The 13,344-nt window shown below is 36.9% G+C and overlaps 1 protein-coding gene across 2 annotated transcripts in view; it reads left to right on the top strand.

Moving 5' to 3' along the window:
• LOC109055814 (zinc finger homeobox protein 4-like) overlaps positions 1 to 13,344 on the top strand; it is a 163,652-nt gene that overhangs the window by 30,472 nt on the left and 119,836 nt on the right. For both annotated transcript variants that reach the window (XM_042751728.1, XM_042751727.1), the window contains exon 4: positions 10,462 to 10,598. The gene's annotated coding sequence lies outside the window, so the exon portion shown is untranslated. The remainder of the gene's footprint in view (positions 1 to 10,461; positions 10,599 to 13,344) is intronic.

Below are 13,344 nucleotides of genomic sequence, written 5' to 3'. Positions count from 1 at the left end.
GTTTACCAAGGCCTGGCGGTGGTCCTTCTTAACTGCGCTTTCTTTATTCCACAGTTAATTACAATCTGGTATAATGAGAGATTGACTTCATGGCAACACTTAAGGCTTTCTTTGAACTATTTTCTCCTCTTTTGTATCCTGTTACCCTGCGTTTCAGTTCTGTTAATGAGTCTGAACACAATTAGCCCACCATTCTGACATCTTAATTGCTGCTATTTGATCCGGGAGATCGGGTTCCCTCACAGATGCAGCACTTAGCTTGATCTTATAGATTATTGCACCCGGAAGGTTCTTCTCTTAAATGTAGTTAACAGGTTGAGAATTAATGAATCTTCAGCCTTATACATCCTACCATGACTTTTCTCTTTGTTTAGTATTTCGTATGCATGCGTTCAGCTTTTCCCTGACAATTCTGTCTTTTTTTTCTTTTTTTTTGTCCTTTCCCACTCTTTTTTGGCACCGTCAGAGTTTTGCTTAGTTGTCATGGTGCTGAGCCATCACAGTTGTCTTGGCAACATGTGTCAGTTTTCATGGAGAGCATATAAATGTCATGCAAAAAGAGACGATTTGTGAATCAAAGTCTCTGCTGCCAGGAGTTTGTATCGGCTGGGATCCGCACTGCCATGTTCAGCACGAGTTGCAACCACTTCCATAAATAACACGGTGTTAACACACACCCACACACACACACACAGACACACACACACACACACACACACACACACACACACACACACACACACACACACACACACACACACACACACACACACACACACACACACACACACACACCTGTCCTGGATGTGTCACAGTTTTTTTCCTTTATAAATTACACATGATTACAGCAGATTATCTTACTATTGCTTTTTCTGCTGTTGATGATAATTTATGGAATTTTATAGTTGATGATAATATTTATTATTATTATTATTATTATTATTATTATTATTATTATTATTATTATCTATTTTAGACCCGATTTAAGTCCACTTTCCAATTTATACTATTGGTTCCTGGAAATTGGACCAAAATACTATTAATTATTATAATAATAAAAAAAAATCTAAATAATTAGTTAAAATAAATTCTTAATGAATCCTTATTTAATTTTTTATATTATTAATTTGGTTATGATATTATAAAAAATATAAATAACGGTTTATGAAATAATGAAAAATGTATTTTAATAATATTAATAATAATATAAATTGAATATTAGAAATGTGTGCAGTTATTATTATTAGTAGTAGTAGTAGTATGAAAACACTCACACTGACCTTGGCCTGGCTATTTTAGACCTGATCTCAGTCCACTTTGAATTTACACTATTGGTTCCTGGAAATATTTTATTAATTATTATTATTATTATTATTATTATTATTATTATTATTATTATTATTATTGTTGTTATTATTATTATTATTATTATCATCTAATTTGTAAAAGGAACTGATTAATTCTTATTCAATTCTGTTTTAATTCTTTATATTATTAATTTGTTTATTATATTATAAAAATATTGTTTTATATAATAGCTTGTAAAAAAATTAAAAATTGATTTTATAATAATAATAATAATAAAACAAATAACAGTCACACTGACCCTGGCTTTGTTATTTTAGATCAATATTAACATGGTCTAAATATAATAGATCATTTTAATATTATTTAATATTTTAAATAACTGAATAATTCTTACTGAACACTTGTGTATTCCAATATAATGTTAATAATATTATTTTGTATGTCTGAAAATGATGTACAGAACAAACAGGCCTCATATCTAGTTTGACTTAAAAATGAGTTTGCTTTTAAAGTTACAAGCTTTGCTTTGAAAGTTCAGAAGGGATGTGGCACAGTTTGGCACCCAACCATGATGTAAGTAATTATTTTCAGACCGAAGCGAGGATTCATCGAGCATGTCCAGCTGCCGCCTCCACTAAAGCACCGAACATGTAAATATCAGGGACCTCGTGTACTTCCTTTCTTTTTTCACCACAAGTCCAGTGTGGAAACTTTCATATTTGACATAGTTTAATGCTTTTCGTTTGTCTCCAATTTACAAAGTGAATCGGAATTTATTATAAAGTAAATTGAAGTTTTTCATCTAAAATGCCACAGGGTCTGTTATATGTGTGTGTGATAGCTTGACTTATTGATTATGGAGCATGGTGTGCCCAATTTCAAAGAGAAGAGTAGCAGTCGCCATGTAACTTCAGAGAATTCATTTGACTCGCTAAGGCCCTTCATGAGAAACATATGTCTGTATACTACTTCAGGTAATAAGATCTGCCTCCACTTGTAATGAAAGGGCCCTGTACCATCCACACACACAAACACACCACCATAAAGTGCTCCCCCGAACAAAAAGAAAAGGAAAAGCAATTTCTATTTTTGCTCTTAGGTTCTCAGTGGAATGAAATCTTGAGAATTTTTCTGGATCCGCCGCTGTTCTCTGTACTCTAATAGTGTGTGTGTTTGTGTTCGGTTTGGCCTGAGAGACTGAGAGTTATCTGTCTGCTTTGTACAGATTTCTATCCGAAGTGTTGGGATGCGGTACAGTGTATCAGAGAAACACTTGTGCTAATTTATCAGCACATGGTGCGGATTGACAATCCGTCTGCCCCGAGGGCTGTGGGAAATCAGAGAGAAGGATTGAGAGGCAAAGCGTGAGAGAAAAAGACGAGGATGATGGTGAGAAAAAGAAAGGATGAGTTTGCATGCGTATACCCCCAGGAGGGCGGTTATGTTTTTTTTTTTTTTTTATTCCTCTCACTGTCAATTCTAGGCCGCCGCGGTCATCTTACAAGGGCCGATAGAGTTTCAGCCCCAGTTCAAAAGACATAAGGTCATCTTTTATTTTATTTTCAATGGAGTGTTCTGTTCAAAACAAGTGGTGCTTGTATTGCGTATTTGTGTGTAGTATGCTAACTCATAAATTAGTATTATATTATCCAGAGGGTATTTTCACACAGACTTTCTTTTTCGTGCTGGCAAAAAATTACAATTAAAAACCCAGCCAATGATTTGCTGGTTTTAACAGGTCTATTATATATATATATATATATATATATATATATATATATATATATATATATATATATATATATATAATATTATTTTTTTTGCCACGTTTGTATTTTATTTTATTTTATTTTATTTTATTAATTGATACATTCATATATATATCCTTCTGTTAATTATTTGATATTGTTTATAATATTTTAACATATTAGATTGTGATAATTCTAAATTGTTATAAATGTTATTATAATAAAAAACTGAATATTAGAAAATGTTATACAGTAGGAATAATTTTTTATCATAATTTGTTTACGTTGACAGAGGATAGAATTCATTTCTGCATGAAGCTGTAGCAAAACGTAGGACTTTCTGTGTGTGTTTGTGTGTGTGTTCAAATACATTCCTCATTTCGTCATCTCCATAAGTCTCAAATAATCTCATGTCACCCTTGCCTTTGCGGGGTAACAGCCAGTAAGTTTTAGAATTGCACAAATGTGACAATAAAGTGAGCCGAACAAAACTTTGAATAGGTATAGACTTGAATGTGAAACTAAAGTTTAATATGTGAAATGCTTCAGTGGTTATGTAGATGCAGTAGTCGTTGTCTGTGAGTGTGTTTGTATGTGTATATGTGTGAAAGTGAGGCAGTGGAGCTTGATACACTCCATGTTTAGAGGTCGAGGTGACAGAATGGCAACCTACTCTGTCATGCTCTCTCCCCCTCTGATTTCTCTCGTTCTCTCTCTCTCTCTTTCTCTCTCTCGACTGCAGAGATGCTGGTGAAAGATATAAACCCTGTTTTTTTGTAAGTGCATATCTCTCCTCACCCATCCCTGCATTTCAAATGTAAGAGGGACAGACAGAGAGGGTTACACACCAACTGGCTCTGTGACAGCCAAGCCATTGTGTTTCAACTTTAATAAACAAAATAATACAATAAACACAACTGATAGAAAGCGCACAAACAGCCTCGTGTCTGAGGAGAACAAAATGGAACTTTCTGAAGTGAAACACTTTTGGTGAGTAAAACTTTCTTTAATCTGTTAGTCTTTTATAACAGTTTTCCAAATCCGGAAAGCAAGTCTCCTCATTTTATTCTAACTAGTCGCCTTTTTTCGAATTTTTTAGGTGAAGAGATGTCACGATACTTTTTAAGGACAAAACAACAAATAAACAAAGGCAGGCGTATAGAAAGAGACAGGGAGAGAGAGAGTGTGTGTACAGGTAAATATTTGCAAATGAGGTAACATGTTGTGACAGCTGAGTGAACAGTGAATAGATGTTAGGCGCAGACTCTGTGTCCTAAAAGGGTGACGACTCCGCTTCATTTGGGTTTCCCACCTTGTATGATAACGCAGAGTGGGATTAAAAAATGTGCAGGTGAGGCCGTGTGCAATAGCAGTCCCTGTCACTGCGCCCCCTTATTAAGATAAATATTGCGATGGAGGGATTTTCAGCAGCGGCTGGAAAAAAGGGACAGACGCATTTATCTTCCCTCTGTTGGTGTTTTGGGTTTGTTGGGGAAATAGGTTTAAGCCCCTTTAACTCACACCCAATGTATGGAAATGTATGTGCATTTTTAAAGCGGGGGGCTACATTTATTTCCCCCTACACATTCAAGAAGGAACTGATAGACCCACAGATGGCATGATAGATGGACATGTACATATAGAGACAAACAGACAGCAAACCACATACATCCCCTATAGAGCCCCCCTGTTGTCCTGCAGCATCCCTCTCACCCTTAACATAATCCATAGTTTTACATAATGCCGTTGCTCTGTGCCTTCGAGATAAAGCAACATATATATATATATATATATATATATATATATATATATATATATATATATATATATATATATATATATATATATAATAGACCTATTATACAGCAGTTTTGTTCCATATCTATATGTATATGGAGGAAAAACTGCTGTTTAATGGGGTGAAAAGCACAGGTTTTGTGTCATTGCAGGTGTACACAAAGATTTTAAGGGGTTTGATGCTTCATATTTTTTTGTAAATAAAATTTAGTAAGAAAGAAATACAGAATGCTAATGATTTGCAGAAAGTTAATTTGGGGTTTGTAATTAAAATCCATTCAAGCATTAGGGAAATTGAGAGATCAAACATGTTTATTTGATTTTATGCAGATATTGGCATAAATTGCAAATATTGTTTACTGGCTGAAGCCGGAAATATGTTTCCGGTGAATTAATAGGAACTATATTGCGAGAGAGATATTGCATTAACATCTCAAATTAATCATCTGAAGTCATAATAGTTTAGTTTTATATAATAACATGCTGTAGGATTTTTATCCGCTCTAAAATGGAAAAAAAAATCACTCCTGTCTTTATTTATTCAAAACTGTTTTATTTTCTTAATAAAAGTTGTTTTGAGAAATGGCATGTTTTTGAATGTGCAGGATCAAAAAGCGAATATTTTCTTCCTTGCGTGTTCTTCGTGCTTTGTGTTCATTCCAGACACATCTAGAATAAACTAGTTTAATTTAATCTTTTTGCTTGGGGTGGGAAATATTTTCTGTTCTTATTTATTTTTTTATTTATTTAATTTGTTCCTGGTGGTTTTTCATTTCCAAGCAGACTGATTCGGGTTTTGAGTCGCAGCTAGCCAATTGTCTGTCCTCTATTTCCACTCAAGTAAGACACATGATGTTGATCCATCAACAGTACGGTCGACACAAAACGTGCGGGATCTTTTTTGCCCGCCGTCAGCAAGATGCATAAAAAGATCACCTTTTCTCCATTTAAGCGGAGAAGAAATTTGCAACACGGCAGAACCCCCTTCTATAACCAAATGTAATGCTCGGGATTTATTTTCATAAGGTGCACACGTGACTTAATCCCTTTACCAAATGTTTATAGGCTGGTGGCGGAGTGGAGGTTTGCGGGTGAACTAGCATCACAGCGCTCAAAGGTCCTAGGAAATGACCTGCAGTCAGCCAATTGAAGATATCCTTGAACTTGACTGAGGCAGATAGAGGGAGGGAAATGAGAGGGCTGGAGGAAAACAAAGGCGACCGGGCCGCAGCTACCCACAGCCTCAGCACCGGCCTCCCTCCGCAGGGTCGGGGACGAGTCCCACGGGAAACGGCTGGGGAATCTCGTAGGTTAAACCAGGGGGGAGGGGGTTGCACTACGTAAGACCTTCTGACCAAAACACACATTTAAACCCCACTCGTCTGACCCAGACCAGCCGAATTTGCTTTTAATAGCCAGAGAAAAAGACAGTCAGAACAGCGGCTAATTGCCCATGTAAGAAAACCAAAGGTCTTTGTTGCAAATTGGCAGAAAAGCATCTCCCCTGAATTTGATAGGATCCCCTAAGTCACACTTGTGTCTATTATAAAAAAGCTTAAGCTATAGACACAAAATGTGTGTGTAATTGTGACTGAGTTTAACTGCCACCCGTGTTTCTTAATACAAGGGAGAGGGAATCCAGGTAAACAATTTCAGCAAACATATCAAATTCTGTGTATTTTATTGTTGCTGAAGCCTCATGTATTTTAATACTGGTAAAGTCCCGGCTGGATTCCAATTAAAAACAGGTTTTCCTCTGCCCTGAGGGAGAACGGCTAATTATTCTGTTGTGGCAGAGGGGGGTATATTAGCTGTACACAGCTAATATACAGTACACTTTCATCTTTTGTGTTCTTTATTCAATTTTAATAGTGTTAGCTCAAAATAATTGCTTAATTAGAGTAAGTGGGTAGAGACAGAATGGGGATGCTGCTGTCTCTGAGGAGAAACCTGGAACTGTAGAACAGGCTCTGTGGATTTAATACAGCCCAGGCCTGACACTAACCTTGAGAATGTGGAACGCTCTTTAGCCTTTCTTCTGGGGATGGTGGGATTTGGTTGTGTTGTGTGGATTATATTTGGATTGGTCTTTTTTCCTCCAGTGAAGTCTTCTATATAGTGATATACAAAGATCTAATAAAGTATTTGTACGCTCAAGCCACACTTACTGTACAAATTGTATGAATGTCATTGAAGCAGGTGGTATCGATTTGGAAGAAAAAACTTTTTTTAAGTAAAATATATGACTGAAATAAGTCGGATTTCCAGGACAGTGGGGAAATAAGTTGGATTTTCATTATACTAAAATAGAAAAACGAATAATTACAATAAAAATAAATATAGTGTTCAAATTTAAGACAATTTTAAATGCTTTTGGTGCTTCGTAAGTTCAGTAAAACAAGTTTAGGGACCAGATGGTAGTCTTTGCAAAACAGCTTTGCCACTTTGTTTGATATTTTGAATGCAGTGTAACTTCATTTAGACATTTTAAGTGTGACTTCACCTATTAATAATAATTCTGTCATTCCAAATCTGTATGATATTCTTTCTTTTAAGGAACATTAAAGAAGTTATCTTTTTTTTTTTTTCTGTGGGGTTCAGTGTTGTAGACTGGAGTAATGGCTGCTGAAAAGTCAGCTTTAAATTACATTTTGAAATAAATTAAAACAGAAGAAAAAGTTATTTTAAACTGCAATATTGCACCCCATTGACCTTAATTTTATGGACAAATCTTTATCTTTTGTGTTCCTCAAGAAGAAAGAATTTGGTGTGACATTAGGGTGAGTACACACTGACAGAATTCTCATTTTTAGGTGAAGTGGAATTCCTTTTGGAGCCACAGAAAAGACGACAACATTCTTAAGGTCCTAAAACATTCACCCTATTAAAAATGAACGCTTGCAGATATGAAGGTAAGTTTAAAACCAGACCATCTGAGATGCCACAACAGAATAATTATCCGGCCGGCCAATTGAGTGTTATACAATATGTAATATATGGGTATTTTGTATAGCCTCCAGCCACCAAGATGTTTTCAATTTAGCGTGGCTCTACGATCATGATATCACTTTCTCTGAGCTGTTCCAGATCAGGATGGCCACAGCCATCCGAGGTGATCACCTCGTCCAACTCAAAGGCTTTCTTGAGGAAGAGTAATTCCACAGTTGCTGAGGTACTGAAAAAGCAATCTGCAAAAATACCCCAGGGTCATGTCTTTGGTCGGATGATTTGTGTGAAATGTCATATATTAAATATAAGTTCGACATTGAGCCACACACTGTAAAAAGTGCTGTTTCCCCCCAGCCGCGTTTTAGGTCAAAGCAAATGGTCACAAAGGAGACAGAACTCTTCCACCGTCACACACACGCACTCCATCTTTCCAATCTTAGAACGGGCGGAGGCCAAAAATGACACGCAGCTGCATTTCATTTGCAAATGCAAGCAAAACTTTTTCTTTCATTTGCCTTTTCCCTCCAGAATTCACAATTCACTCCAATTGACGTTCTTCCTTTTCCTGCACCTCTGTCTTATCTGGTGTGGGTTTCATCTGCCATGCAATAAGAAAAGGACAAAGCTTGTAACTAATTCATAAAGTCCAGCCGTCTCCCGAGAGGTGCCGGAAAGAGAGCGCTGTCTCGGGGGATGTCAGAAAGTCAGTCAAGCCAGCAATTCTGCTGTCCATTCGACTCCATGAGATATGACAGAAGAGCTACAAAGCATGTCGTTCTCAAGAAGGACAATTGATGTTTTCCTTTTTCTTTTTCTCTCCCCTTGGTTTTTTCTGTCTATGTGGTGTTTGTTTTCGAAGAGGGTTTTTTTTTTTTTTTTCTGGAAAGTTTACTCTTGAGGCAATCGTGAAAAAGCATTTTGGATGGTTCTCAGCTCTTGCTGTTCAGAAAACAATGAGGAAATCTATTTACCTCATATTACGTACTTATTATATTTGAACCGGGGTATTTTGGTTTTGTTTGTACATACATAAATATAAATAAGTTCATGGATTTGCCCTTAGAGTCTGGTGTAGGCCTTGCTAATATCAATTAATTGACTTGATGCATTTGTCTAAAACAAACAAACTTCTTTTTACCCATGCAAATCGCTCTGCAATTCCATTTTCCGTTGGTCTCGTTCAGCAGGTTTAATGATTTATCAATTTAACCTTGAAGGTGTTCTTGCACAGGTGTCTAAAGTATTGAAATGAAGCTTTGAACATATGCAAAGTATATAGGAGAGGTCAGGATTGTTTGTTTTAAAATCTACAACTTATCCCTGAACTGTGTAAATCATCAATTACAAAGTGCTTTTGTTACAGACTGTTTTACCACCGGTGTTATTTTCCATGATTCTTTAATGAATAGGAAATTTAAAAGAACAATTTATTTAAAATAGGAATCTTTTGTAACATTATTAATGTCTTTACTGTCACTTTTGATCAATTTAATGCATCTTTGCTGAATACAAGTATTAATTTATTTTAAAAACAATTAAACAAATAAATCTTACCGACCTCAAACTTTGGTTTATGGTAATGTATGTATAGCATGTCAGACAGTGTGTGTGTGTGTGTGTCACTTTCACAATTGCTCACTTATGAACTCATTTTGTTACATTTTTTTCAAATTCCAAATCCTTATATTTGTACAGAAGACTTCTATTGTAATCTATAATTTCACTGAAGATTTCATCCTTGTACCGAAGTGGTTAAAATAAGGGTCTTAAACTTCACCCATGTTACAACCATCCCTGGTCTCCCCTATATATGTGCACCCACACATGCTGTAAAACTTCAAAGCTGAACTCAAACTATACTACCGGACTAGCTGATGTAGGCGAGGAACTGCGTATTGTTCATTTGTGTATGGGAGGAGATGAAACGAAAACCATCTTGAGTTATTTGTTTTAAATTGTAATGCTCCCAACTAGTCTTTAATCTTTCATTAGTGCTGCACAATGTCTAAATTCATACGAGCTAAATCAATCGCTACCTTGAGGACTTTGATGAGTGTGTTTTGCTGGATTTTGATCCTTCTTTATACATTTATGAGCATTTTGAGGATGGGGAAAACAGAAATACGCACCAGAGGCATGTGTGATGTGGGCACATCCAAGAATCCATAATGGATCAGACAAGAAGCTCATTATGAAAATGTGCCTTGGGTCAGACTCTCGGTAGCACAGGATGGCGAATCTTGAACAATGGAGGTCTTAAAAGGGAGAAGGATCAAAGAGCCCAAACAGGCCATCACAATCCAATTGAAATGTTTTCTGGGCATCATAAGGAGGTAATGGATGGACGCACAGAAAAAAAAAAAAAAGGTGGCCATTTTGAATGCAGCCCAAATTACAGTGTGTTGAAGAGTGGATGGAAAATTCACATGACAGACTTTTGCACTTCTCAGCTATGCATTGTGTTGGGAATGAAGCCAGTCATTATAGACGCCCAAATGCATTTCGCACAATTCCGTAATGAGCCTAAAGCAATTTTCTGTTTGTGTTTTAGTCACAAGGATTTGTATATACTGTAATAGGTACAATTTCAATGTTTTGATATAACGTGTCCTTTAAATTCTTAGCTACTCTAAACACTGTAATTTTGTGTCTTTTCCAGTCCAAGTAATGTGTCATCCAGCTTATACCTGCATCCAGTGGCAGTTCTCCTGTTTCCGGTCCAGTGCTGGTTTATACGAGCTGTCTAGGTCAGGTTGTCGGACGGTTGGGAGGTCATCCTGCCCCCTTCAGCCCCAAGTACGTCCACCTCTCACACCAGTGATGAATATGTCCTTATGCATATAGACAGCATGTCACCCATGTACAACATCAACCTGTACAATGGCATGTTGGGATCGGACAGGTACCAGAAGTGTGTTTATGACATGCATCAAAGAAAACTATCTGACCTTATTTCAGCTGCTGTCAAAGAAGTCTAAAAAGTCAATGAAACCAAAATGAGAAATTCTGTCATTCTCATATTCCAAATTTGGACGATTTCTTTATTTCTTACAGGAGAAAATTGTGATAATGTTGTTCTTTTTTCCCCATGCAAATACAATGAATGGTGACTGAAGCATTTAAACTCAAGAAAGGACACAAAAGCACAATAAATGTTGTCCATACATTGGCACTAAATATCAAGACTTCTGAAGTATAGATGGCTTTGTGTAAGAAACACATTGAAGCTGTAAGCAACAACCAGTCAGCTGAATTTGATTCATGAATGAATCATGATTTTGTGAATAGCATCAACTGATTTATTGAAAAGATCTGATTCAAAATAGTGATTTTTATTAAATGAACCTCAGGTTTTCTGTCATAGGGCTTCGGAAGACTTAAAATATAGTGCACAAGTTGTATGGCTTGCATTTATGATACTTTTTTTGATGCTATTGCATTTTTTTTTTAAGCCTAAAACTCTAGTGCTCATTCATTGTGATTCTATGGAAAAGAGCAACCAGGACATTATTCGCAATTTGTACAAAGTCATGCGATTTGGAAATGAAAGATTTTTTTTATTGTGAGTGAACTAATATTTCGAGCTCAATTGTTCTGAATCCATCCAGTCCAAATGGGTGAGAGGACACGACCACAATGCTCTAAATAGCAGCATCTCAGATGCCGTTCTCTGTTCTTACATGCCATTTTGTACAAGTACATTCAGTTCGTCTGAGAAAGACTGAGACAATTTCATCCGGTCATTATTTCCAGAATCCCATCTTTCATGAAGGGCCGGGACTGCTGAATTTTGCCTTATGCTCTATTGTAATTTTTTTTGGTAATGTTCAGATGTAATAAAAATCACTGAACTATTCTCTACGAAAATATTATGCCATTTTTGAGGTAGTTAGACATTGTCTCTTGTCTAGGGGTTTGTGGGAACAGGGTTCATGGTTTATGAAGGACAAACAATAGCATTTAAAGGTTCCAGAAAAGGAAAATATAAATCTGATGACAATAGCTTTTCAAGTATAATGTCCTATTTAGCCAAACAAACAGAAAATTAGAGTAATTTTAAGAGCGGCGTGGGAAGCGAACACAAAATACATCCATCAGTTAGTTCATGGACATTCTAGAAATATTAAATCGCCATTAAGGCAACACAGCTGAAATTGGATCATTGCTGTCAGTCGTGATTGCTTCTGTTTGTATGAAGCACACACCTTGCGATATACATAATTTATTTAGCCTTTTTTGAGGATGTCTGTTAAGGCACTACACATTCAACAGCTCTGTGACCCTGCGATGGAGCGAGAGAAAGAGAGGCACACTCAGTCGTGCCTCCTGTGAAGTGTTGTCTCTCTTTATAGCGGTTCTGAGCACATTGATTTTACTATAGTTTGGCATTACCTGTGGTAACTAATGCGTGGGGGTCTACCCTTCGGGAGCAGCTGGACTCTGCGCATTAATTCGGAGCCCCTGTTTGAGTACGCCACGGCATATGCTGTCTTTTGTCTATTATCCTTCTCGTCTGTTATTCCCAAATATTGACATCGGCCGTTTTTATTAGCGCTAACCACTCGCTAGCCTCCCAGCCTCATGCACGGCTCTATTTCCTGCTATTGATTGGCTTCTTCAAGCCAGCAGGTAGCTGTCCTCTCAGGCTGTCCTGAGGAATCACTTCCAATGACTTTATACGCACAATTTACACGGTGCGCTTTAAAGAGAATATTATCCTCAATCCAAATCGTTGCCCCCTCCTTCCCCCGACCAGGTCAATATCCCACAATGCAGTGTTTTGTGCCCTGTCATGTGCTTGTTATTAAAAGCAACAGAATCGACATTTCAGCAATATGTCTCTCATAAAATGATGGTGGCTCAGACAGGCTGTACCTCTTACATGTTATTATAACAGAGCACTGTTGTGGTCTGTTTACATAAGACGTTTCTGCGTGTACGTGTGCAAAAGGATCGTTCGTGATGTGCTAAATATAATCCGAACAAGGTTTCCGAAGTAATCCGTAAGCAAAAACTGGTCTGCACCGTGGAATGTTTTCGATTACGCTCAATCAGGCGACAGACAACAAAGAAACTTTCATTTTAAGAATATGAAGTGAAAATAAAAGGCAGAAAACATTTCGGCTGGCACAGTATAACATTTAACATTCCAAATATGGCATTTTGTGTCTCTCCTGCCCTCCCCTTTCTTTGGGGTTTAAAAATGGTTCACATTAAAACCTTCAAAGAATTTTTTTTTCGACAAAGGTCAAAAGTATAACATAATTATACTGCATAACGGAGCTATAGGAAACATTTGCTTCAAAACACACTGCCTTCAGCAGCAGCAAAACTGTGCTTGTTTTTGTGTCAAAGCTGTTTTTATGGAAATAATAAATGTATATCTTGTTAAACGGACGTCAAATAGGCAGCAGAGAGTTTGTTTAATTTATTCAGCTTTCATTAACCCTGTAATTTGGGTTTGTTTGAGCTGCCTCCCGAGGAGAGTTTTGCTTACAAGTGAGTCAGCGAGTGCAAAACACACAAGCCCACCTGTGAGGAG

Source organism: Cyprinus carpio, chromosome B24 (assembly GCF_018340385.1).
Source record: "Cyprinus carpio isolate SPL01 chromosome B24, ASM1834038v1, whole genome shotgun sequence".
Lineage (NCBI taxonomy): Eukaryota > Metazoa > Chordata > Actinopteri > Cypriniformes > Cyprinidae > Cyprinus > Cyprinus carpio.
Note: the sequence above shows the minus strand (reverse complement) of the source record. Positions and strands in the feature narration are given on the sequence as shown.